The sequence below is a fragment of the Caloenas nicobarica genome, chromosome 2, assembly GCF_036013445.1.
Source record: "Caloenas nicobarica isolate bCalNic1 chromosome 2, bCalNic1.hap1, whole genome shotgun sequence".
Taxonomy (NCBI): Eukaryota; Metazoa; Chordata; class Aves; order Columbiformes; family Columbidae; genus Caloenas; species Caloenas nicobarica.
This window is the reverse complement of record NC_088246.1, coordinates 52,458,274-52,482,139: the sequence shown is the minus strand read 5'-3', so window position 1 is coordinate 52,482,139 and position 23,866 is coordinate 52,458,274. Positions and strand designations below refer to the sequence as shown.

Genomic DNA, 23,866 nt, shown 5'->3' with positions numbered 1-23,866 from the left:
GATACTGGAAAAGGAAAAATGCAAAGGTAAAAAACGGAAATCCCTCAAATATTTCTATTAGATTAATGAAAGAAGATGCAGCTGTGCAGAAAGGTGATCGATTAGCTTGTTTTAAGTCGAACTCTGTTGTCTAAAGTGATTTAAAAAATATTTTTAAAAGTTATATGAAACAAGCTGTAGATAGATAATGATTTTGCCCTGGTGATAAATCTGATTGTACTTGGGAATGCTTAAGTCAAAGAAGAGTATTCTATTTTAGTTCTTTTTTTTAATGTTGAAATGTTTTATGATGGAGTAGTGCTAAGGAACATCTTAAAATATTTATTTTTTTCTTATGCTAGCCGTTTTTAGTGATCAGCTATTTATGTTCGTATTGGTAGCCTCCTGAAGTGGGAGTTTTGAGTTTTTATTCCTTGCAGTTAAAAGTTAATTCAATTGATATTAAAAATCATTGTTGCATGTGATACTCGCAAGCAACTCTAAACGTCTTGCGATATATGTGGGAAGGAAAATAGCTATAGATAACTACAGTGTATGCTTTTACGCAGGATGCATGTAGATACTTCTGAAAAACTGCCTTGTTTAGTTCAATGTATCTGTAGTCACAAATCCATTTAGTAACTATTTGCAACTATCCACGTACTCGGAATCATATAGAGAAACTCTTGATTAAAGATGTCTTCTGTAAAACAACTGTATTTTCTCTCTATTGCCTACAGTTTTACAGGATGGTGGTCTAAGAAACGGCTGAGTACCCCTCCTGCAAAATCCTTTTCCAGGCAATTATTTCTTACAGCTATATGCTAGTCCTTTTGACTGCCCCAGGGCTAAGTGTGCAAGCGAGGGTTGCTCAGATGGGTGTTGCACTGCATCGCACCCTTGAAGGAAAAATTACATAAAGATGATGGAGGAAACACAATGAGATTTTTAACACAGGTGTAATGGTTGATCTCAGAGAGCGAGAAGAACAGCGCAACAGTCACTTTTAAACTTTATCCTGCTGGAGTGAAACTGTGGGCCAAATAGTGTTTTCCTGGTGGTGCTGCTTTTCCTGCGGGCTTTACTGGCATTATTTGCATGGTTACAGTAAACTCGACTTGGCCTGATAAATCACTGTTGTTAAACAGAATTTCTGGGAGTACATAGAAGAAACCTACAAAGTCTTAAAATCTGCTGTGCTCTTGGATTCCTCCCAGGTTATGATTTTAACAGCTAACATTAAACTTGAAATGAATGGAGGGGGGGGGAAGGGAAAGTGTGCTGATTCTAGAATGGCTTACTTATAGTCTGCCTTTCCTCCTGTAGTCATTGCTCTCACTACAGTCAATGGGAGCTTTAAATTTGGAAGTGCGTCCAGGGTTTGGTTCAATGGTTTTAACAGTGCTAAAGGCAGACACAGGGACAAATCTCTAGCAGCTGTAAATTGATATAGTTCCATTGGTTTTAAGAACAGTATAGGTTTACACCAGCTGATGATACACCCCTGTGCTTGTAACATACAGGATCTGTAACTTGCATTGAGTGGTATTATCAATTTTGATGGCATTAATTTCAGAGTTGGAAAATTATTTTGGCAGATTGGCAACTCCTTGTTTATAAGCACTACTCACAAAGGAATGGCTTGATCCAGTGAGTGCTCCCAGCTCAATTTATTTGCTCAGTTGTAAAGAGAATTTGTAACTTACATGATTATTTAAAGGAAATGCTATTCGTGTTAAGTAACGTATTTTCAAAAATATCATTGAAGATTGGCTAGTTGAGGAGTAATGTAACTACCGTGCAATAAACTTGCAAAATCTGTTTGTCCCCTGCTCATTCATTTACTAGGTATGAAGTTCTGTATTAATATTCTCAGCAGGTAGTAAGTCAAGCAAATGGGTCACTTTTTCTTCTAGAAGATTGAAACATTCATCAAACAAGTAATACATCGCAAAGACTGTACGTTCCAGTGGAGAGCATTTGATTCTGAAGACTTGAAAGTACTGTGTATGAACATCTTTGTGTCTGCATGGTAACATGCATTTCTAGGGCGCGTTCTGTTTTGATGACAAAATTCAACCCAGGTAAGTAGGATTTTCCACATTTGGAGGCTGAGTAATTTGAATTGCAGATAAATTATGCAAACCATGTGAGGTCACGCATTGAATTTTTGACAGCCATCAAGTGAGACCTATTCTGGTCTCTAGTGTTAGGCGGGTCACTCCTGGATGATGTCTCCCTGGTTAATTGCTGGTTTTCATTTTGCTTTCGATTTTTTCCACTTCGTACACAAAATGATGGGTTTCAGAAACACGTAGATGTAATTAAGTTGTTTATTACAAATATTTCATTTTTATGTAATAATTTAATGATAAATGCTTCTAGCAAGGAAATGCCTTCAGAACAAGTGCAAGGAATGTCTTATATCTGCTCCTGGTTTCTTTTGGAAGTATGTTAAACATGCTTATAAATCCATGTAGATGTACTGGCTACTCTTATTGAACTGGATATGTTTTTCTGGGGTTCTTGTTTAAGAAGGAGACTTAAACCCAAATCATAATAACAGCCACTATGGTTTGCGTGAGTATGCCAGTATGCACACACATGCAATGTATTAGAAAAGTAAAAAAGGACATTACACTATAAAACTAGAATACTTTTTGTTTTAATTAAGACTTATTTCTTGATAAATAACATCTGTGATGGGTTCTTGTCTAGTAAGTCCTCATTTGTCAGTGAAGGTCCAAACCACTTAGTTATAGGCTGTAATAGGTAAACTGCTCGTCATTTTCTTAGATGTTTGAAGTAACTCTAGTTTTACACTGCATTGCCTTATATGGTGGTTTTATAATAGGTTAACTTGATGATGCATTGCCAGTGAACCTATATAAGAGTGAAGTCTATGTTTTTTCCTTAATTTAATGTATGAGAATACATAAATGATCTATGTTAATTCTTAATGTGTGTCATTTGCAATCCAAAATTATGAATTGCATTAATTGCAGAGGAAGAGTATTGTCTGTAACACGCTCTGTGTCATCTTTAGGGGAGGGAAAAAAAAAACCCCAACCAACCAAACCTGAACAAATGCTTTCATACTGTCCTACCACAATTTCCTTCTTCCACCTGTTAATAATGTTGCCAGTTTTTACTACCACTTCCTTTTTCACTGTTGTGGTTCCCAGGCTTTCAGGTAATCCATCATCAGTATACTTCTTTTATGGTTCCTTGGAAAAAGGAGTTGCGTAAAATGTCTCCTCTCATTCAAATGTATTGGGTTTTAACCATATGCTGAGATTTTTAAACTGTGTGAAATCATTCTGGATTCCTAAATAAATAACAAGCCGGTATATGAAAATGTTACATCACTTTTTTTACCTGCCTCCCCTCCCCCCTATTCCCTTTTACTGAGATGAGAGGAAGATGCGGGGAGAAATACAGAGAAACAAGGAGTAAACAAAATAACGTATTTTACAGGAGTGAGTTCAGAAGAGCTATTTAGATGAAATAATTGCTACTGCGATAAACATAGTGGAAAATACTAGACAGTCCACAGGTTTTTCTGTTAATGCTGGAGAAGCTATGAAGTGTGAGAGAGTGATAATGTCATACAGCATGACTTAGCTGAAATGCAGAAGGCGTAGTTAGGCAGTGACAGCTGGGAATTTGGAATTTATGATTTGGATATCCAATGACTTTCTGAAGCAGGGAGTTTAGGGTATTTTCTAGTCACTGACAATATATGGAGGCAGTAACCACGTCAGACTGTTCTCAGGGCAGACATGTTCACACAGCATATGTTGAAATATGTAAGGTGAGAAGTGCATTTTTTTAAAGTGAAAGAAAGTGGTGTTCACGGAGAAACTGGGACATTTTATGCTTCTTTTTCCAAATTAGATGTCTGCTCTTGATCTTTTCAAGCCAAGAGTCACAGTTAACAAGAAGAGAACCATGAGAAAGAAAAGTTCTATGAAAAGTGTTCCTGTAATTTAATGCTTTCTGGTATATTTCTCATTTAATCTCAGGCAATACCATGATTTATTTATGAGCTGTTTATACAGCATCCATGTTAAAATTATAGAAGCTTAGTAACATCTTCGAACTGATAAAGCTGCCTTGGAGCTTTGAGTCAAAGGAAAGCTTAAATGGTCAGCAGAACAGTGTTAAATAGTCAGGAATTAAAAAACAAACAAAAGACCCCCCACCCCCCAAAAAAAAAAAAAATCAAACACAAAAAACCTATCACCACCACCAAAACAAAACAAAAAAGCCCCAACAAAAAAGCCCCCCCCCCACCTCCTTCCTGCACTTAAGTACTCTGGTTTTTATTTCTGGAAGTTTGTGTCTTCTGTTTGAAATCTAGGCTAAAACATAAAAATTAAATATATACGAATCAACTACTTTCAGGTTTCTATTTCATCACAATTTTTATGGCCACAGAGCAGTGATTTTTACTGGATTCATAAAATCATCAGAGCCAGTTTTATATTCTAGGAATTGAATTCCATCATCAAAAGCATGCCCGAACAGCTAATAACTTTGTCATTAGTTAATCCTGTTGCAGTATTTGTATTTTTTTATTGCCTTGTGAGTTGAAGTCTCCCTGTGCCTTCAATACAGAAAGCGTTTTATAAGTTTTCATTACTTCATTAAATATGAGAGACTGTGGTGCTTTTCTTTACAGGGACTGCATGCATCCTGGTTTGGGTGCCTTGCAGAGCTGCTACTGGTGTAATGCTTTATTTACTGTGAACAAAGTTACTGCAATTTGTTCCCAAATATAAAGGGATGGCAAGGCTTTTTGGTTGAATGAAGCTAATGCAGATAAACTGCGGTGATTGGAAGCATGTTATAAACACGTTAAATACTCCACGCTAATTAATATTGAATTCAATTGAAGTTTTACTGGGGAGCAGACCTTAGTGTTGATGCTCTCATGTGAAATAGGTACAGCACGATGCACTTCTGGAGGTTATATCTGCTTTATGCTGCTTGGGTATTTGTGCCATTGAACTTAATCTGAAATGATTCGCCTTCAGTTGCACAAAAGTAAATTGTAAATTGCAGTGGTTCAAACTCAACTTTAAGGTTTTTCTATTTTCAAGCAATTATTCCATTTCTAAATACATTGCCATTGGCATAACATTTAGAATCGTTAGAATGAGCTTGCTTAATGTATTATAAAGTATTTGTCATGGAGTCAGAAATGTTTATAGTGTCATAAAAGCTTTAGGAGAAACACATCAAATAAATTGGTCCACTCTAAAGGCTCGCTACAGATTTTAACGTAAACCCGGGAAATGTCTGATAGCTTTATAATTTGTGTACTTTATAAGCCATGAAATCTGAAGTCGGGAGGCCTGACTTTAGTGCTTTTGGTTTTTTGTTCCTTTAAGAAAAACTCAGAGCTTTCTTCTAAAAAAAAAAAAAGTGGACGTAGATCTAAAAGGAAAGTATAACGAGCACATAGGGCATCTTAAAAGTGCTGCGTTAGTGATACATAGTACACTGAAGAAAATGATAACAAACCATTTTTCTTCAGGTATGGTTTTTGGGGAAGCTTTAATTCGTAAACAACAAATTTTAACTTAATTGGAAAATGCATTGTATTCAGCAGTTTTATGTATCTCAACATGATTTTCCACTTCGGTATAGCAATCTGTTCTGCATCTGAGCAGCAAAATGGAGTGGTCTCTAGTGACAAGAACTGTGGCAAGCAGCGTAAGAATCCTCTTAGATACTGAAGCAATGAGTTATTACTGCTGGATAATGTAACTTTTGTTTAATCTGTGTACTGATGAAAATGACAGCATTTGAAAGAAGTCCTTGAATGACCCGCTTCTTGAAGTAACCATATTAAAATCAGAGGCTGAGGTAAGGGAGTGTTGGGGTAAGGTAGGGTACATAATGGAGGATTAGCAGCAGTTGTACTGCTTGTAATGTGAAATCAGGTTGTGAGGCATCAGAATTAGAAGGACAGCAAAGGAAAGGAGGACTTTCAGGAGATACTCCCTGAAGATTAAGTAATTGGAATTTTGGATCACCCAGAGAAAATACATAGATGTGTAGCCTCTTGTCAATGTAATTGATTTTCAGCTTTAAAAATAATAATAAATGTAATAAGACATAATAATAATTTAAAAATCCTTATACACGTGATGTATCTTTGCATGGAGGATCGGGACAAAGTGAGTACTCCACTGCAGTCACAGTTGATCTCCCCAAATCTGAGGCTGTAGGAATTGTAAATGATCTGTGTCTTCCAAATTTTGCTCTTGTGGAGTTGCTCCTCTCTGCCACCTATCTGGCAGAACAGAAAGGAAGATAATGAAATTGTTGCCAGCTTCTGAGGGCAGCTACATTGCAGTGTGTGCTAGGATGATGCTTCTTAGCCTGGCTTAATGTCAGCATATGAAGCTGGTGGGTGAGTCCTGGGGAGAAATGCAAGATTGTGGTCTAGTATGTAGCCGGCTCCTCTATAAGAATAAATGGGTTTCTGTCTTAATAGCTCTTGTCTTGGCATGCCAATAACGTCATAAATTAGTTTGGTATTTACTGAAATAGCATAATATGCCCTGTGACTGCATCAGTTCACACCTTTCTGTAAAGGGCTTTGTGTTGGAGAAGGGTTAGTAGAAAACAGCAGACTGAGACACAAATCTTGATGCAGCATTTTGGCTGGCTGTGGTTATGCTACCGGTAACCATATAGCCATAGTCGTGGGGCTGTGGTTCCTGCAGACACCCTGTCCACTTATTCTGTTGTCGTAATCGTTTCCGCAATGCAGGAGGAAGATGCGGCAAGTGCCTACCTCTTCCAAAGCCCACACATTTCTTTGATGCGTTTGTCACTCCTCAGGTGTTTTTTTTGGTGGTTTTTTGTGTGTGTGTGTTTTTTTTTTTTTTCTTAAGCAGAACAGAGAACATAATTTGTAGTCAGGCTAATTATAATTTTGCTTTTACAAATAATTTCTTAGCTGTATGTTCAAAGAATTGCTGTTATTTTCTATGTTACCGTTATGTTCAGTGTCCAGGCAATGAAAGTCAAAATGTAGATTCTTTTGGCACCTGTTCCTGCTTGTGTTTCATAACATGTCACATCTTCATTAATGTTGTCAGACACTTCCAAGCCATCTGTATTAAAACTGCATCAGTAGAAGAGCAGTTCAGAAAACTAGACAATAAAGTATCGGCACTTCTTAACAAAATATTTTATTGATTAAACAACATAACTGCAATATGTAGAAAAATGAAATCAGTTTTGATTACTTGAGTACTTTGAGAGCAACTGTGCTAATACTCGATTCTTTGACTGGCCTAAAAAATGAAGCAGACCAAGCAATTCGGTTGTGTATTATGAGCGAATGCCATGGCACAGGAATGTGTTTGCTAGGTTTGCATTGACTTGAGATCATAACAAAGGAGGACCATAAGTGACCAAATACTTATGATGCGTAGTTAAGTGTCCCTCTTGAATGTATCATTTATTACCTACACTGAATAGTTGGAATGAGGCTGGCAGATGATGGTGTAACATACCAATGCTCCTCAGAACATCAGCTGCATGTACAAGCAATTTCAGTGTCTATTCATTGCCAGACAGATGATTTTAATAAAAGGAATTCAAAGCCTCCATTTTTGACCTCTGATGGTTTATTCCGGGGCCAGTAACTTGAAGTGCTGTTGTTATTAAACGTTGGAAAATTGGAAAATGGAGAGAATTTTAAGTAGCCTCACAACCTCAGCAGAGAAAACAAAAAATACGGAGGGGAGCTAATGTCATATTCTTCTGGCAGCAGCCCAGTGTGTGAAGTAAAGCACACTGAAGTTAGGAGACTTACTGCATCCTTAGGTGTAACGCACGAACAAGGGATCTTCCTTAAAACTCATCCATAGCCCTGACTTAAAGATTGCTGAAAGCGCAGGGAATTAAATATTAGAGAAATTCACTGCAACCCTAATATAAACTCTTTTCTGGTTTTGTTTCTTGATGTATCTACTTTAAGCAGTCTCTAGCATTTATGTCTCTCCCTCTTTTCTGGCTGTTTCCACACATGCATCAGTTGTCTCAGTTCTGCTCCTTAAAATTGTCTGACCATTCTTCTTACTGGGCACTTGCTTTTGTAAGTTGTGCCGCTTGCCTGAACTTCCCTTTGTTAAACTGACCCTTCTGATTTTTCTTGTTTTTTCATCATTTGCTCGCGTTTCCCAGCTTTTGTTTCTTGCCTCTGTATATATCAGTTGCTTGCCCCTGTTTGAAATGCCTGAAAACTTTGATTTATTCATCATATAATAGTGCACTCTTGAAACTTCTGTAGATATTTGGACAGTCAGTTTATAATAAAACATGTCATATAAAGCACACTATCATCGTTCAAAATATGCTGATTCCCTGATCTTTTAGACTTTGTTTTGGTATTTCTTAAGAAGGGAGTGCCAAAACAGCTCTGATTGCTTCTGTGAAACAAAAGGTTTTGTGGTGTAATCTAGAAGACTTTGTGCTTTGGAACTTCTGTGTACAGCTCTTATCAGTGTACCTGGGTCCCTTTGGGGCCTCCATTGGAATTAATTAGCTCCATTGAATCTAGTCTATGTTTGATGCTCCTGGAAAATACTGTGTCCTGAACTCTCCATCTGTTTATGTAGATTATTTTTTTCTTTTATTAGTAATATTTTCAATAAATTCCACATTAGTTGGTTGCTTAGAAAATAAAGCATAATGGAAATGAGATTAAATTAGATGCTTTTGGTAGTGTGTTTGTTGTCAAAGACTTTTTACGTGTTGACTCTCAGACCTTTCAGATGAGATTGCTGTCTGTGGTATGAGCAGGAGATCCCAACAAGTAGTGCACTACTTAATGCATTACATCGGATGCAGTTTACTATGTTATTGGGTTGTGCAATGAAGAGAGGAAAAATGGATGGAGTTCTTACATGGAGAATTATGTAGTATTTTGTGTATCTGTGCACTTTTCGAATAAGCTTGGAGACTGCACCAAAAGCTGAGGGTTATATAGTCTTCTTATAACTTTGATTATAATGATTGTGTAGCCACAGATCACGTTCAAAATTGGAGGAGACTGACTGATTTTAAAGATAGTTACCAGCTAACACATCTAGCTGTCTACATTTGAGGACCTCTACTAAATACATAATCCATTTTTGTGAAATGTTTATATAGAAGCTACTTGTAAAGACAGCGAAATAGAAGAACTATTGGCTGAAATTTCTCACTGAAGTGAAAGACTGATGTGTTTGAAGGAGTGTGGTTTGCTGCCATTATCTGAAAGCTGGTATTTTATTTTTCCTGGAAATCTAATTTTTTTTTGCTATATTTTGGGGTTTTTTTTAGCCTGTTTTCATTCACGGTTGTTGAGATATAGCAGGAGAAGTGCCTGTACTCAACTGCCAGTTGTGGATTTAATTCAGTTGTTTTTCTGTAATCTGATTGCCATTAGTGCCTAGTTCACTAAGTGCCACTGTACTCTGGTAGTTTATTATGAAAGTAACATTACGAGTATTCCAAAACCTAATAAAGAAATAATGGCAGCAGTCTCAACAGATGATGTATAGTAGCTATGAACTTTTTTTCATCTTTTTTTTTTTATTTTAATCTTCAGACTGGTGGACAGTCAGCTCAGTCATCTCTCAAGCAGCATTGAATTCAAGAAATCTCTCACCAGTTAAAGACAAAATTATGTATTGTGTGGAGTCATTCCATGTTTCAGAGGGATGTCATACTAGCAGGTTGTTTAATCCACAAATAATGGTGCCAGTTCTCTCCTCAGTGTACTCAATGATAATTGAATTATTGAATTCAATTGTTGCCAAGGAGATGATTTGTGATTTTTGAAAGCATGTGTGTAAATGTCTGTAGAAACCCAGAAGACTTGGAACAGAGTAAGATGGGCTTGTTTTTTAATGTAGCCTATGTTTAAGTTGACTGAAGGAAAGCTCTTGCTTTTATTGACTTAATTCTCTAGTCTTAATCCTTGCAAATAAAGGCATGAAAATGTTAGTCCATATAACATTTTTGCTGCAACTTGGAGAAATAAGCAACTGGAATATGCTTCTGTAGCAGGAGACTAGGTATGGCTAGAATATCCTTCTGAAATGCTCATCTACATATTTTATGGTCTCTTAAGTTTTAGCTACAATGTTTACATTTCTGAGTAAAACTGCATTGGGCTCCTTCCCAAATGACTGTATTACCAGTCTGCTGCTAGACTGCCTTTCCAATGTAGTGGACAGGAGAACAACTGGATTCCATTTGCAAGACAGGCAAAACACTTTTTTTTCAGCTTTCTGCTAAATTCAGAAATTGGAACAGGTGAACTCCCATTATGCAGGAAGGGAAGCTGCTATAAAAAATAACATTGCTATGTGTTCTTCAGCCCACCAGAATGACTGTAGATGCAAAATGCAGTCTCTACAGTCCCCACTCTTGTGCTTACTAGTGTCAGCAAAATGAAAAAAAAAGTTTATTGTCAAACTCTTTCTTTTTTTGGCTGGCATTCTAGTACAGAAAAAAATGTAAAACCAACCAAACAAAACCCAAACCAAAACAACCCACCCAAACACAACCAAAAAAGCAACCAAAAAACCCCAAACAAAACATCAAAAACCAACCCCCCCAAAAAAAAAACCCAACCAAACCCAAAGACGTTAAAGTGAGGAGGATGACACTGGGCTAGTTACTTGTGCTGTGAATGGCTCTGTTGTAGGAGCTTCCTCCGCTGATGCTTGGCTGTAGCGTGTGCGTGGGGGGTGAAAATGTCTGGCAGTGGTAGCGGCCTAGTGGAGGCCTGTTCCTCTCTGCCCTGCACAGGCTATACGTGATGCCTGTGATAGTCATAAAATGCCCGTTTACCTCAAGAAACAGAAGGAAACCCTTTTATAAACTGTCTAACTAGTCTGACAAGAGAGAGGACGCATTCGCAGGTAAACAGGGCTGCTGCCTTTTAAAGAGTATTTTGTGGTACAGACAGTGAAATACCATGACAGGTTTGTGTTAGGGGTTGGTTTGTTTGTTTTGTTTTTTATCAGGAAGGGGACAGATTTTCAGTACTTCCAAATGCCCATCTGAGGTTATTTGGATTATTTAGGGTTATTCTTTTCCAGTGAAGGCTTTTAAAAATATTTATATCTTAAAAAGGGACCTTTCTGACAGTGGCAATAGCTACAAATTCAAATGCTACAGAGTGTGTCAGTTGGTGAGCTGCATGCCTTACCAATATCCTCACAAAAATGGCTTTCCTAACGAGTGCTTTTTCCAAAAAGCAAAGACAGATAAACGGGTGTGATGTGAGAGAGTAACATGAAACAGTTCCAAGAGGGAAATGGCCTGAGACAGGAACTTGGAGAAAGATATTTGAGCAATAGAAATCTCTATTGTTCAAGTTTTTTTTTTTTTTTTTTTCCCTAACATTCTCCAGCACTGAATTTGCCTTCCTCCTGCTCAGCTTTAAAAAGGATCAGTGTCCCCTGGGAAGGAGAATAGGCAACCAGCCATCTCTCATCAGTGTGAAACTTCTTAACAAAGATTCATTTGGGGAGTGAATAGAGGAAGAAAACAAAGCCAAAAGGAATAGATTTTAAACAACAAATGCACTTTCGGCATCATTTGCACTCCTCTATAAAAAGTAAGCTGTCCAACCACTGACTGAGATGATCTGAAGTGTGTCTGTACAATAAGGTGGCAGGTGTACTACGTGGTAGACAGCGAGTATAAAACCCGTGGTATAAATGAATATTCCCATCAAGGCTTTGAAAAGCACCAGGAGCGCATTCTAACTTGGGTGGTGAAAGCAGACTTCAAGTGAAATTGAGCCCATCGCCTTGTTCAGTTTGCACAGATGCTCTACGGCGTACTTTAATGGGTGTACAGCCGACAAACTCAAGATGCAAGATATCCTAGACAAGTACTCCTCCTGTGTAAGTGAAATATGAAAAGATGGTCTGAGAAGTGTAGGCACTGCTAAGCAGGCTAGTAGAAGAAATCTGAAGAAGAGCAGTCCACTTTCAATACTGTGTTTATTCTAAATAACTAAAATGCCATCACTTCAGTATTTAGATGCTGATATGACTACCTGTTTTTCCCTGCGTTTATTATCAGTGTTATGATACAGGCTTCCAGACTGCTTATTTCTTAGTTGATTTCTCTTAGGAAATGAATCTGAGCCATTATGATAAATTACTTGTAAATACTATTGTGGTCTGATTAGATTTACAACAAAATGGATCCTGTAGACAGCATTTTGCATAAATAAAAGCATTTCTCGTGCTCTTTCACTTTCCTACCTACTGTCTTGCAGTAGTAGTTCCTAAAACAGTTTGATCTAGAGGCTACAATTCATTGTAATGTGCTTTAGATGGTCATACAAAAGAAGCATGGAGGGTTTTTCCTGATTATTAATACTATTGTTAAAAATGCAGGACTTCTAGGTTCCTTGTTACATGCCTTGTATCTTCCTGTATAGACAAAAAATATTTTTAAATATGCGTACAGTTTTGTAAGTGGCTTCTTTTCATACACACGTATTCATCTACCTGCCACAAGAGTTTCAGGGTGCAGAGGGGGCACTGGAGAATGATGGCCACGTACCTGGGGAAGAAGGTGCTGGTTACCCACCTAGCTCTTGTTTTGACCAACTTCATTACTCATTTAAACTCTCTATTCCTCAGTGTCCTTCTCTGGAAGGAAATAGTCACTTTTTTGTGTTTATATTCCCTGAATGTGTGGGTTTTTTCCTCCTTTATTAGAGATTACGGCATTTTAGGGATTTATAATAAAAAGGCACCACAGGAGTATACTCTTTCCCTCTATTGTGCTAATATTGGCAAATATGATCAAGGTACCTTCACAAGTTAGCTCAGTCATGGTTATCATTTGTGTGTAGTCCTTGAATGCACAGAAAATACAAAGACATTAACTTTCCTGTTACTGCTGTTACTCTCCGCAGTCAGTGTTGGGTATTACTGCCTTTATTTAGCAATTCTTTTCCAGCCAGTTCTAGCAGGTGATAATGTTGAAGAATTTGAACAAGTACAAGACAAATAGAATTTGAAAAATAGTCACCAAATGTTAAAAAAAAGTCAGAATCGTGTTAAAATTTAAGAATTTTAGTACCTGAGACAAAGCTTGAACTGATTCTTTTAGCCCGTTTATTTTATATTCTAAGTCTATAAATGTATGCTTAGATACAGCACATATTCAGGCTTAGCCCTCCAAGGACAGTTTTTCAAACAATATTGTGGGGCTTTGTTTCGTTCGGATTTTTTTACCTGATGATATGTAAAAGTAAAAAGAATGCATCCACAAATGCCAGTTCTAACTGTTGCACACAGCCTTCAGTTAGGTAGATTTTTATTTTGATGGTCAAAGTTTAACAGGCAAAACATTTTGAGGGGGAAGCTTTTGAAAAAACTATGAAGTAGACTTGACCTGTTTTGTTCCATGCATGTGAATTCCCTTCTTGTGCTCTATCTTCGCTTTGTGTTGAGTGTTTATAAAAGGCCATTTCCCTTTAATAAATAATAATTACATAGAATTCTCGATGTTAAGTTCCATTCAGTATTTCAAAAATGCTGGTTTTCTTGAGACAGATGTGAATCTAGAATAACTACTATTTACAGTGAATCCTTTGATTATCTATATGTTTTAATTGTTAGAATGTAAATATTTTTCTAAAAAGCCTTATAAGGTGTATCATGAAAATGTATGATACTGTAATGATTGCGTAGGTATACATAAGAATTTAATCTCCTTTTACATCTTTGTTTGGACTTTGTAACTTCGGTCTTGAGACTGTTTGCATTAGAATCTGTTATTTCTCACTTGACAGGATTTTTCCAGAGGCTGGTATACAGAAGGGACATAAAACCAGGCATTTTCTGGTTTGCTGGGCTCTGTATGTGTGAGAGGTCCTGGATTTTACCTTTAAGGCTTCCACTGACTTCTGTGGCTTCACAGTTTCACTCTGGGTTGTGGCCTGGATATCACTGTAGTTTGTGTACTGAGATAGCCAGTTCTACGTGTCACTGGCTTGTACACGCACTTGCTGCTTAAGTCAGTGGCTTTTGGATAAAAATATAATTTTGCTTTCTTCTTATTAAAGCACTTACTAGTTCTCATATAACTGCTCCGTGCCATTAATTTTAGGCTTTTTCAACAGTCTTTTTAGTGCTGTTGTAGGCTCATTTTGAGGAGTAATTTTGACTGCTGTGCAGCAGGTTCCCTCCTTGGTGCATCCCCTGTTTCCCTGCTTATCCATTTTTCAAGGAGGTACCAGCCATGGATGAGTGGCTGGGACAAGTGTGTTAATTGCTTTTCCAATTTTGTTCTCAACATAAATGAAGGATTTAATTTAAAACAGGAGTTACCCTTTTTCCTTTCCCGCTGCCCTGGAGCATTGTGCCTCTCCTGGTCTCCAAGTTTTCTCCCACTGCTGGAAATTCTAGGTTTTCTGCTTGCTGCAGCCAGCTGCAGCCAGTCTTTCTCTTTTTGTGTTTAGTAATACCCTATTTCTCTGACCTTGCATTCCATTGAATTTTCTTGTATTTTGCATGTGAAATGACCCATTTCCCATGCCTCTGTGAACCAGGGAACACCCTTATGCCTATTCTGTCTTCTCTGTCTGTGCAAGAGCAGCTTCCCTGTTGTACAGAATTATTTGCTCGCTTCTTTAATAGTTTCTTGTGTTGTCGAAAACATGTAATGCTTTTAAATTTTGCAAAAAAACAGATGGCTAGAGGCATGAAGTCCAAAGCCAGATTTGGTAATAAAATAAGCCTGTGGCAGCAGTAAAGCGTTAATGTATTTAGCATTAATTTGCGCTTTGAAAGGTAAGATTGCCTGATTAAAACCTTTTATATGAGCCAGTAGAGCCAAAAGACAATGTTTCCCTACCATGGTGAAGTACAGATTGAGTTACAGACTGTTGTGTTGTTTTATTGATTGTCTGATGAGAACGTATATCCATTGTCTCAGCAAAGTACATTTACATTCAGTGAATTTATACATAAAGTGTGTCAGTGTAAACTGTCTTCCTCGTGTGTCACTATTTGGCCTACATGTGTATTTCTTTAGGACTTTATGCTGCAAAAATATTAGGTCTGATCTGCTAAAACGGTTATAAATATTTTAGTGTTCGATTTGTCCCCAATAGGATGATACTGAGCAGACATTAACTTCCACAGAACCATGTGAAAATAGATACGACTGCAGTCATTGTTCAGTGCCTTCTTTTGCCTTGTTCTACTCATGCCTAGATTTCTTGTATATATACACACATATGTTTATATACAGTGCTCAGCTGTACTTCACTGCAACTAAGATTTTGCATTCACTGTGGTCATGAGCAGTGAAATAGAGCTAAGATAGAACGAAGGCATAAAAATGATTAGGTTAAATTTAACAGATATATTAATGGCATTTCCAGTTCTTAAAAATCATATGTACACACCAGTTAAATACATGTGTAATATGGTGTTTGCCAATAAAAATAAAACAAAAAAATCAGTATTGTAATATCACTTTTCGTTTAAAAAAGAAGGGCTATAGTCAGGTTCTTCTGTTTCTTTATTTTCTAAAGATAGTCAAAGGCTCTCAGGTACCACACAAATATTTGGTGATTTAACCAAACTGGGGCAGTAAGAAGTGTCCACAAGCATGCATTTCAGGAGAGAAAGAGGTCTGCAAGTTCTATGGTATGTCCTTGAGATCAGACTTCCCCAAGAGAGAGTCCATAGATGAAAAGCATAGATGAAAAGTCCTATAGAATCTGTTAAAGGACCAAGAAAACAAAATGTGGTAGTTCTAAGTCTTTTTACCATCCCCAGTACACATCTGGAACCAATAATCTATAATATAGGAGCAAACCCAGAAACAATGAAAGCAAGCTCCAACCTGAGATGCTCTCTTGGGAGGTAATTTTGAGTTTGGAACATAGAGAAGTGCTTGGCAGAGGAACTAAAGACCATTGAAAGAAGTTTTATGTTGTGTCTCTTGAAACAGAAATAAATTTCATGTACTTAAATTATCTCTTTAGACCTCAGGCTCCATATTACTATGTAATTCTTTTATTTTTTTGTTTATCTTTTTTTTCCGTTCGTCTGAATTGCCGGAGATTCCAACTAGGTATGTGGTATTTGTTCTTGTACAGTCTGTTTCACATACTTGCATTGATATAAATGTTTAACATACTAAGTCAACAAGCCTTTTTCATAAGAGATTATAAAAAGAAGTGAATGTAAAAGAAAATTATGCAGACACTTTTACTTTCAGAGAATTTGAAAAAGTTGTTTAAATGCTTTGTCATATTTTGGTTAGTTTTGTCAGGGAGCTTATGCAAACTGTTTAATGTCTGGACTTAAATGAGGATCACTTCGATTTCAGTAGAAGGCGGCAGAGTATTTCCAGTATAGAAGAAGGTAAGCTGATCTCGAGGCCCCTAATAGGGTGTATCATACATGGATGGAATTACAACCAGCAGCCACACAGGACTGTGGTGTTGGAGGGTTGGAACAATAGCTTTGCCAATCACAACTTCAGCTGAAATACTGGTAATTCTGCTGTGGCAAGGAGTCAGCGCAGTCTGATATTTGAATCAATTGTTACAAGATATTAAATGTTCACATATTGAGAAAATTACTTCCTCTGAAATTGAAACAGGTTTCTCTTATTGCATTTGAACCTTTGGCAACCCCAAAAAAGTGGCTGTCCAGAAGTTAAACGCTTGAGAGATCTTTCGTACAATAGAGTGGATAATAGGAAGGCATCTGGTAATGAAGCGACAGGAAAGAATGTCCTCTAGAGGAGGTCTTCCAGTAGGGTGTGCACTACCAGCAGTATGCAGCCATCCTAACAATGCTCTATGAACTGTGCTTGGACAGCCAAATGTTTTGTCCTTCTGCAGGGAGTAGCCTATTAGTTGTTACAATGCCAGTGGTGGTACCCACCAAAAATGTGGGAACTGCCTCTCTTAATTATCCCTGCTCTGTCTGAGACTTCGTGCTTCAGAAATTTTTGTATTGAGAAACCCTTTGAGGATGACAAAAGTCTCACAAATTGTTTTAAAAGACTGATTCTAGCCTCCCTAATTGAATATCTGTAAGAGCTGTACTTCACAGTTGGGCCTAGAGTTTACAACCAAGATCAAAGGCTTATTAAACTCTTCCCTTTTTGGTCCCACACACTGGAAAAAAAAGGGTCCTTTGCATTGAACAGGCATAGGTGGGAGGCAAATGGAGAAATAGAGGCAGAGATCCATGTTCATGCAGCCAAACAGAGCACAGGAGACAGATGCATTTGTAGCATCAGAGATTGGGTTTTTGTTTTGTTTTGTTTTTTCCCATGATGGTAAGTCACGTTCTTCCTAACAGAGGGTGAGAAAGCATTTCCCAATGAGTGTATGTCTTCAAATTGATACCTTTCTTATGATATTGATGAACCTAAACTTTGTTAATTGATTTGTGGAAAGTAATAGGAGTGAAAATCCCTTTAAAACTCTTGTTTTACTTTGTATTTCCTTTCCTGTGGTGTTTTTGCTGTTGTTATTTGTTTGCTTGTTTAAATACTCCCCAGTATTCTTGTCAGTAGTCTTACTTCTGTATATCATGACAAGAGTGTTTTTAGGCAGCCATGTAAATTACAAACTAACATGTCCCATTTGTGCCTGTGCAATGTGCTGAAATGTCACATACTTAATTTCGTAGGCTGTCCTAAGTATGAAAATGGCTATATGCCATAGCCTCCAGAGCAATGATATCCTCGTCCTGCTCTGATTGTAGCCAGAACACGAGAGGTGCTATATTTTTGGGTAGAAGATGAGAAAGCTAAGAATCAGGCCAATCCTGATATGTTTGAAAAGCTTCTCCTTGTGGCACTCTGGTCTCACCGGCTTCAAGCAGCATGGATCAGAATTGCACATGGTAGAATATTTACAGGTGTTGGGCTTCTTCAGTGATGGTTTTAAAACCAGTGAAAAGATCCATTGTTGCCTTTTTTCTGCCACGACCATCCTTTCTTTTATTAAGTTGCTGGCAAGCCACTTATAGTGAAAGAAGCTTGATTCTGTAAATGTTTATGGATAGGAAGGTGAATGTTTTGGGGCATGTTGGTTTTCTAAAAGCAGTTTTGTTGGTCAATTGGGATATGGTGGTTTTGGTCAACTAGTATGGCTAGAACAGGGTTCATTCAGTTGGCGCTTCAACGTGTCCTGCCTTGTCGTTTCATTCTGAGTCATCAAGCGACCGCTGTGGATGCTGGAGGCTGGTTAGTCTGTCTCAGTGTTTTTCTACTCTGTCAGTGCCTTGGTATTTTGATTTCATGAGGTCTAAATGTTTCCCAGAACAAAGGTTTCCAAGAAAGGAGAAAGACCCTTATGAACCTGACAGCTGAAATTTGGGCAGTTCTATCAGATAATAACTTTTATGAGACCATCAATCTTTCAAATGCTAACCTTTGGTTGAATGACTAAAAATGCAACATTAAGCATAAATTAACATGCCAGCAATTACATTTGGCAGGCTTTGCACCTGTCTTTGGCTACAGTCATATACAAATGTAAAGAGCCTCAGACGTTTTTATTCTTAGATCTCCAGTCAAACTGGAGGCAGGCTAAAAACTTGTCTGGATTTAAGATGGCAATGATGTGGATAAGGACTGGGAAAAGTCAGATGAAGAAAGAAAATGAAAAAGAACAGTGAATTCCGTCTCTATTCCTTGTTCGTCAAAGATACTACTCTTTTTTTTTTTTTTTTTTTTTTTTTTTGAGAATGATCTCCAAAGCTAGAAGTAATAACGATTAGTATTCAGAATTGTTGTGGTAGTACTTAAAAGGGTTGGTCAGTCCCACTGACTTAACTATTACGCATTCTCACAGGCTTTGTCTATACTGAGAAGGTGAAAAGGGGATGCCAAAGTAATAAGCTTGCAAACTGAATAAACCCATAGCAGCAAATAACATAGGAGTTACAAGATAATGTCTTTTCATATGGCTCATGAGGATGGGTTAGGCCATAGACCTTGTGTCTGTCCTCTGGAGGATAAGAAACAGGGAACATTGCTTCCCTTTAGATTGAATTCGTCCATCTTCAGAACTCATTGTCACTTAGTATTATTTTTTAGTATCGTATTATTGTAGACCAAAAAAAAAATTCCCTTTGGACAGAGATGATCTTACTATGACCTGTTAATGGAAAATGGAAGGTCTTTTCTTGGCTGAGAGACATAGGTCTTTTCTTGGCTGGCTGCATAGTAAGTGGGAACACACGATAAAGGGGATCTAACTATGTTGGTGTTACTGTGCGTTGGACTTGCTGTAGCACAGTAATGTTCAAAATAGATAGTAGATTTGTCTGCATGGTGTTTTAAAGGTGTATTAGTGTTAAATACTGGTTTTCCTGATACTTGGTGCTCTCAGCTCTTTTTAAATACCAAGTTCTCCATGGACTACAATAATTAGAATACACAGAAGTGATAATATTCCTCCTCCCTTTTTTTGCCCTACTTTCCTGTATATTTTCCTTTCTTTTCCTCCCTCATTTTTGAAACAAACAAGGAGATTAAGTACCAAAACTCCATTAGTACAACATTGCAGTTGAGAATGAAGTTGTCAGGATGGCTGCTTACGGTTCCCAAAACAATCGTAACTAGGCTAAATTGCATGTATGTATTAAGGCATAAAACATAGAATACAGCAATACAGAATATTCCTTATAACGCATTATGCATGCTGTGGGAGCCATCACCTTGCAAATCTTGACTTCAGTGTTTTAAAAATCTCTTTTGAAATGTAACATTAATGTAGTTTTTCCTTTTGCATGTAAATTTTTTTCTTTGCCCACCGGTGATAAAAATCAGGTCATGAATGCCATTTTGGTATCCCTGTGAACTCTGCATAGCAACCAGTCCTCCTTCATTTAGTGCTTTTGCAGTGAAAACTGATACAAGAAGAAATAAATAACAGCATGAAGTGAAACGAAAAGTGTAAAACAGCGAGTTCCCATTACGGCTGCATTTCATCTCAGTAAGATCTCTGATAAATATTTTTAGAAAAACAAATTGGAATATTACTTTCTTGGCTTACAGATACATGTAAGGGGATACTTAGATCACCTTTCTATTCTGCTGACTGGTAAGTGTTGTGTCGTTTTGCAGTCTGGCCAACCTTTGGTTCTTGTGCTGCTCTACAATTAACATTTCCCGTGCCAAGGCTACGCCATGTAGATGTCAGGGGGTTACTAAAACCCTGAACTAGGGGGATTTAAACACACAGTGATTGCTGAAGCTAACGTCACCAAGCTGCTGTGGCAGCATAGCAAGCCTTGCTCTGTCCTCTGGTCCAGTGGTGGGACTCGTGGGCTGTTGTCATCTCCTTCTAGCCTACTTCCAGTCTCATCCATCCTTTATCCTGTTTGATTTGGTTCTGATGTTTGTATGTTTTAGCTGTCAACCAAATGAAGACTTTCCTGTGAAACTTACAGAGCCAGGAAGATTGACCTGAAACTGGTCATGCAAAGGTCTGATTGTTTCCGCTCAGTTGGAGAAGATAGCTTCATTTTCAGTGGCAGCGTTACTGTTGTGCTTCGGGCTTACAAACATTATGCTCTTCTTCTGACTCCTGTTGAAATCAAGAGGAGTTTGTATGGAGCAGCAGCATAGTTTGTAATCAACAGCAGGGTATTGCATTTACACGGATTTTGTTTAATTTGCTGTAATTGGAGTTAAGTGCAGAAATCCTGTTTAGTTGTATCTTATTATTATAAGAAGCTGGAATTTTCATAAGGGTCTGTGATATTTTGGTGTCCAACTTTCCTTGGAGGTTAATGAATACTTAAGAGTCTTTATTGTCCTTTGAGCAACTGCAGTTTAATGTTGATTAACAGGATGCTGATAGAACTTTTACAGTTTTAATAGAGATTTGGTTTTGTCCCAAAAAATACATACCACCTTCTTGTCTCATTTTAGCTGGTGGACTTGTTTCCTGTATTATGGTAGGTCCAAGCAGCTCCTGTCAAAATTTTATGTGGAGTATGCTGGATAAACACAGATGAAAAAGTATTTCCCTCACCAAACAGAATGCAATCCATTTAATTTTGTAATTCTAGTTAGGCTGACAAATTAGACTTGAAAATCGTGGCATTATCTGAAATATCTGAAAAGCAGCTACAGCTTTTTCATGGTTTTCAGAGGTGTGTGTTGTCTTTGCAGCTGCTGATAATCTTGCGTTGGTGTTGGAAGATGTACCGTGAGACAGTAGCTCTGACAGCCACAACTCCAAGGCTCCTTCCTTACAGGTCAAGATGAGGTTGACTGTTAATAAACCCAAACATTTTTATGGTCATATACTAGCAGGGAGGTCCTAAATTGCACGTTTGTGTTCCATGAGCTGTCCGTCTAACTCAACAGCTCTCTTCAGGAGAACAAAGGTTCAGAAGAGGGACAGAAAGAAGAGAGAAATATTACTGTTCTTTGGGGGTTTATCTATTTAGTTGTTCTCTGACACAAAAAGTATCCCTTAGATGTAACACACGCTGAGATCATAAGCTCGAGGTGGGTTCAGGTCTCTGTGCATGCAGGCGTTTCTGAGGATCAGGACTTTTCTAGCACAATTCTCAACTTGGCACAAACCTAGCTATGCTGATGGTGTTTAGTTGAGCCTTTGATATATTGGACTACATGGTGCGGTAACATGAGTTGTTGATGGGCCTGTTCTTGGTCCTTTCTAAATTATGGCAATTTTGTAAAGGTGAGTTACTTATATATTTAGAGGACAACCTATACTGTGCCCACAAGTTTTCTGATTCATGACAGCTATGGACCTACTTAAAAGTAAACCACAGCACTGAACTTACTACTAGATTTATTTTTATACATAGAGACATATATATATTTAGGTATGCAACAGTTTATTAACTTCTTTTTCTGTTGCACTCCTAGGGGAAGAAAATAAAACTTGTCAGGTTATTCTGTATATATTACATGCATATAAAGGCAATACCCATCTGTAAGAGCTGTGAAAAATCACCTATGCAACATAGAAACTTGCGCAATAGCAAAAGAAAAAAACTTCAGCCTGGTTCGTCCTCTTCAGCAAAAGAAGAAATCCATCTAATGTTCTGGAAGTCTGAATTTTAAGGAAAAGATAGAGAACATTGCTCAGAGATACAACTATTTTAATTGAAGTATTTTTGAAAATAAGTAAACTCTCTAAGGCAGCTGAGGGTAATTTCAAATCTCTTTTGTTATAAAATTATTTTTCAAGTCCTCCCTTAAGGTTGTTGCCGTAACTTTTATACTGTCAGGTGATTACTCTTTCAGTGACAAACAGAAATTTCTTATGGTGACAGAAGTTTTGGTAATTTAGACTGGGATTTTTTTCATTTCTGTAACAGCGTGAAAAATTTCACTCAATCATACAGATTTGTTTGAAAGTCATACATTATTGAAAGTCCAGTGATTCTCCAGCAGAGTTGCTAGTGTGTCATTATGTACACTTGCTCCTGCTGGTATTTGCTAAAACTTGGAATATATGTAAGCTTGCTTATAGTTGGTACCTATATACAACAAGTCCCTGCGTGTTTTAACCACATTTTAAAATGGAGTATATTTACTAGGGCTTCTGTGGTGTTTTTTGGTGGTGGTGTTTGTGTTAATACTTATGAACCAAATTTCATAATTGTTTTGCGTAATTGTGAGATACTGTAGCACTTAAAACACCATTTGTGGTATAGTTCCTTTGCTTTCTTATTCTGTATGAAACTGCGATTCTCCCTTCTTTCCCGTGTTTCAAATTTTACAGTAGTTACAGGGTTTTAATCAATATTTGATCAGACTTGTTTTGCTATAAAGTGTGTCATAAATTAAGCAAAACATACAGTTCGCTAGTTTTACTTTTTATTGTCTTTTGCAGAAAGTTCGGACAGATCACTTTTAACATCGGAAGGAAAGGGCATAAATAGTTGCTGTTGCACTTTGACACATTACAATAAAACATGCGATGGCTGAGGTCTTTTTTGTTAGGAAGGGTGATTTGCAAGAAGGATCGCAGTTCCTCAGAACTGGGCTTACAGTGACAGGGGTGGTTATTGACTTGCCCTTTCTTGTCGTTACGTCATGTTTCATCAGCCTTTGAAATTCCTGAAGGTGTCAAAAGAAATCCTGAGGCTCAAATAGCATAGCATTACACATCAAGAAGTATTGACCAAAGAGATTTTGTGGTTTACACAAAATGATGGTTTTGGTTCTTCTGTGGGGAAGGTCAGCCTAGGCTCAAAATATTATTAAATAGGTGAAAAATATTCATTCACAGGTGGACTTCTTTAAATGTTTAGAGGAAAAAAAAAATCACTGGATTAAGTGGTTGAATACCACTGAAATATTCATAACCAGCCAATATGAAATTTTAGTTAAAGAATTTAGGGCAACTGAAGTTCCAAAGCACTCCTTGAATTCTGAAATCTTAGAGGTGCCGCCTTGAATTTTTATGAAAGCCTTTTGTTCTTCCAAAGGGTAATAAATGAAGGTCCCATTTAACAGTCTTGTTTAAGGTCCAGGCTGGGACCCAAGCCTGGAAATACATCTTTAAAAAAATCTGTAGCATGGAGCCATCTTTGATACATACCAATTTTCGTAATGTTTAAGTCCCACTGCCTCCATTTTTCTTCTTCAAATTTCATAAAGTATATTATCCTCTACCATTTCAGTGTTGTACTTTGTAATCATATTTTTATTTACTCTTTGATACTGAGCACAGCAATGGAAAAATGTGATGTTATGGCCATTCCGCAATGGAAATTGAATATATTACAGGCTACAGAACTTCAGTCCCGCACTTCTCTCCTGTAATTTAAGTCTCAGTATTTTTAGATTGTTGATATAGTTA

The 23,866-nt window shown here is 37.5% G+C and overlaps 1 protein-coding gene across 10 annotated transcripts in view; it reads left to right on the top strand.

The window, feature by feature from the left end:
• ARPP21 (cAMP regulated phosphoprotein 21) overlaps positions 1-23,866 on the top strand; it is a 200,030-nt gene that overhangs the window by 62,232 nt on the left and 113,932 nt on the right. The gene's annotated exons all lie outside the window — the stretch shown is intronic.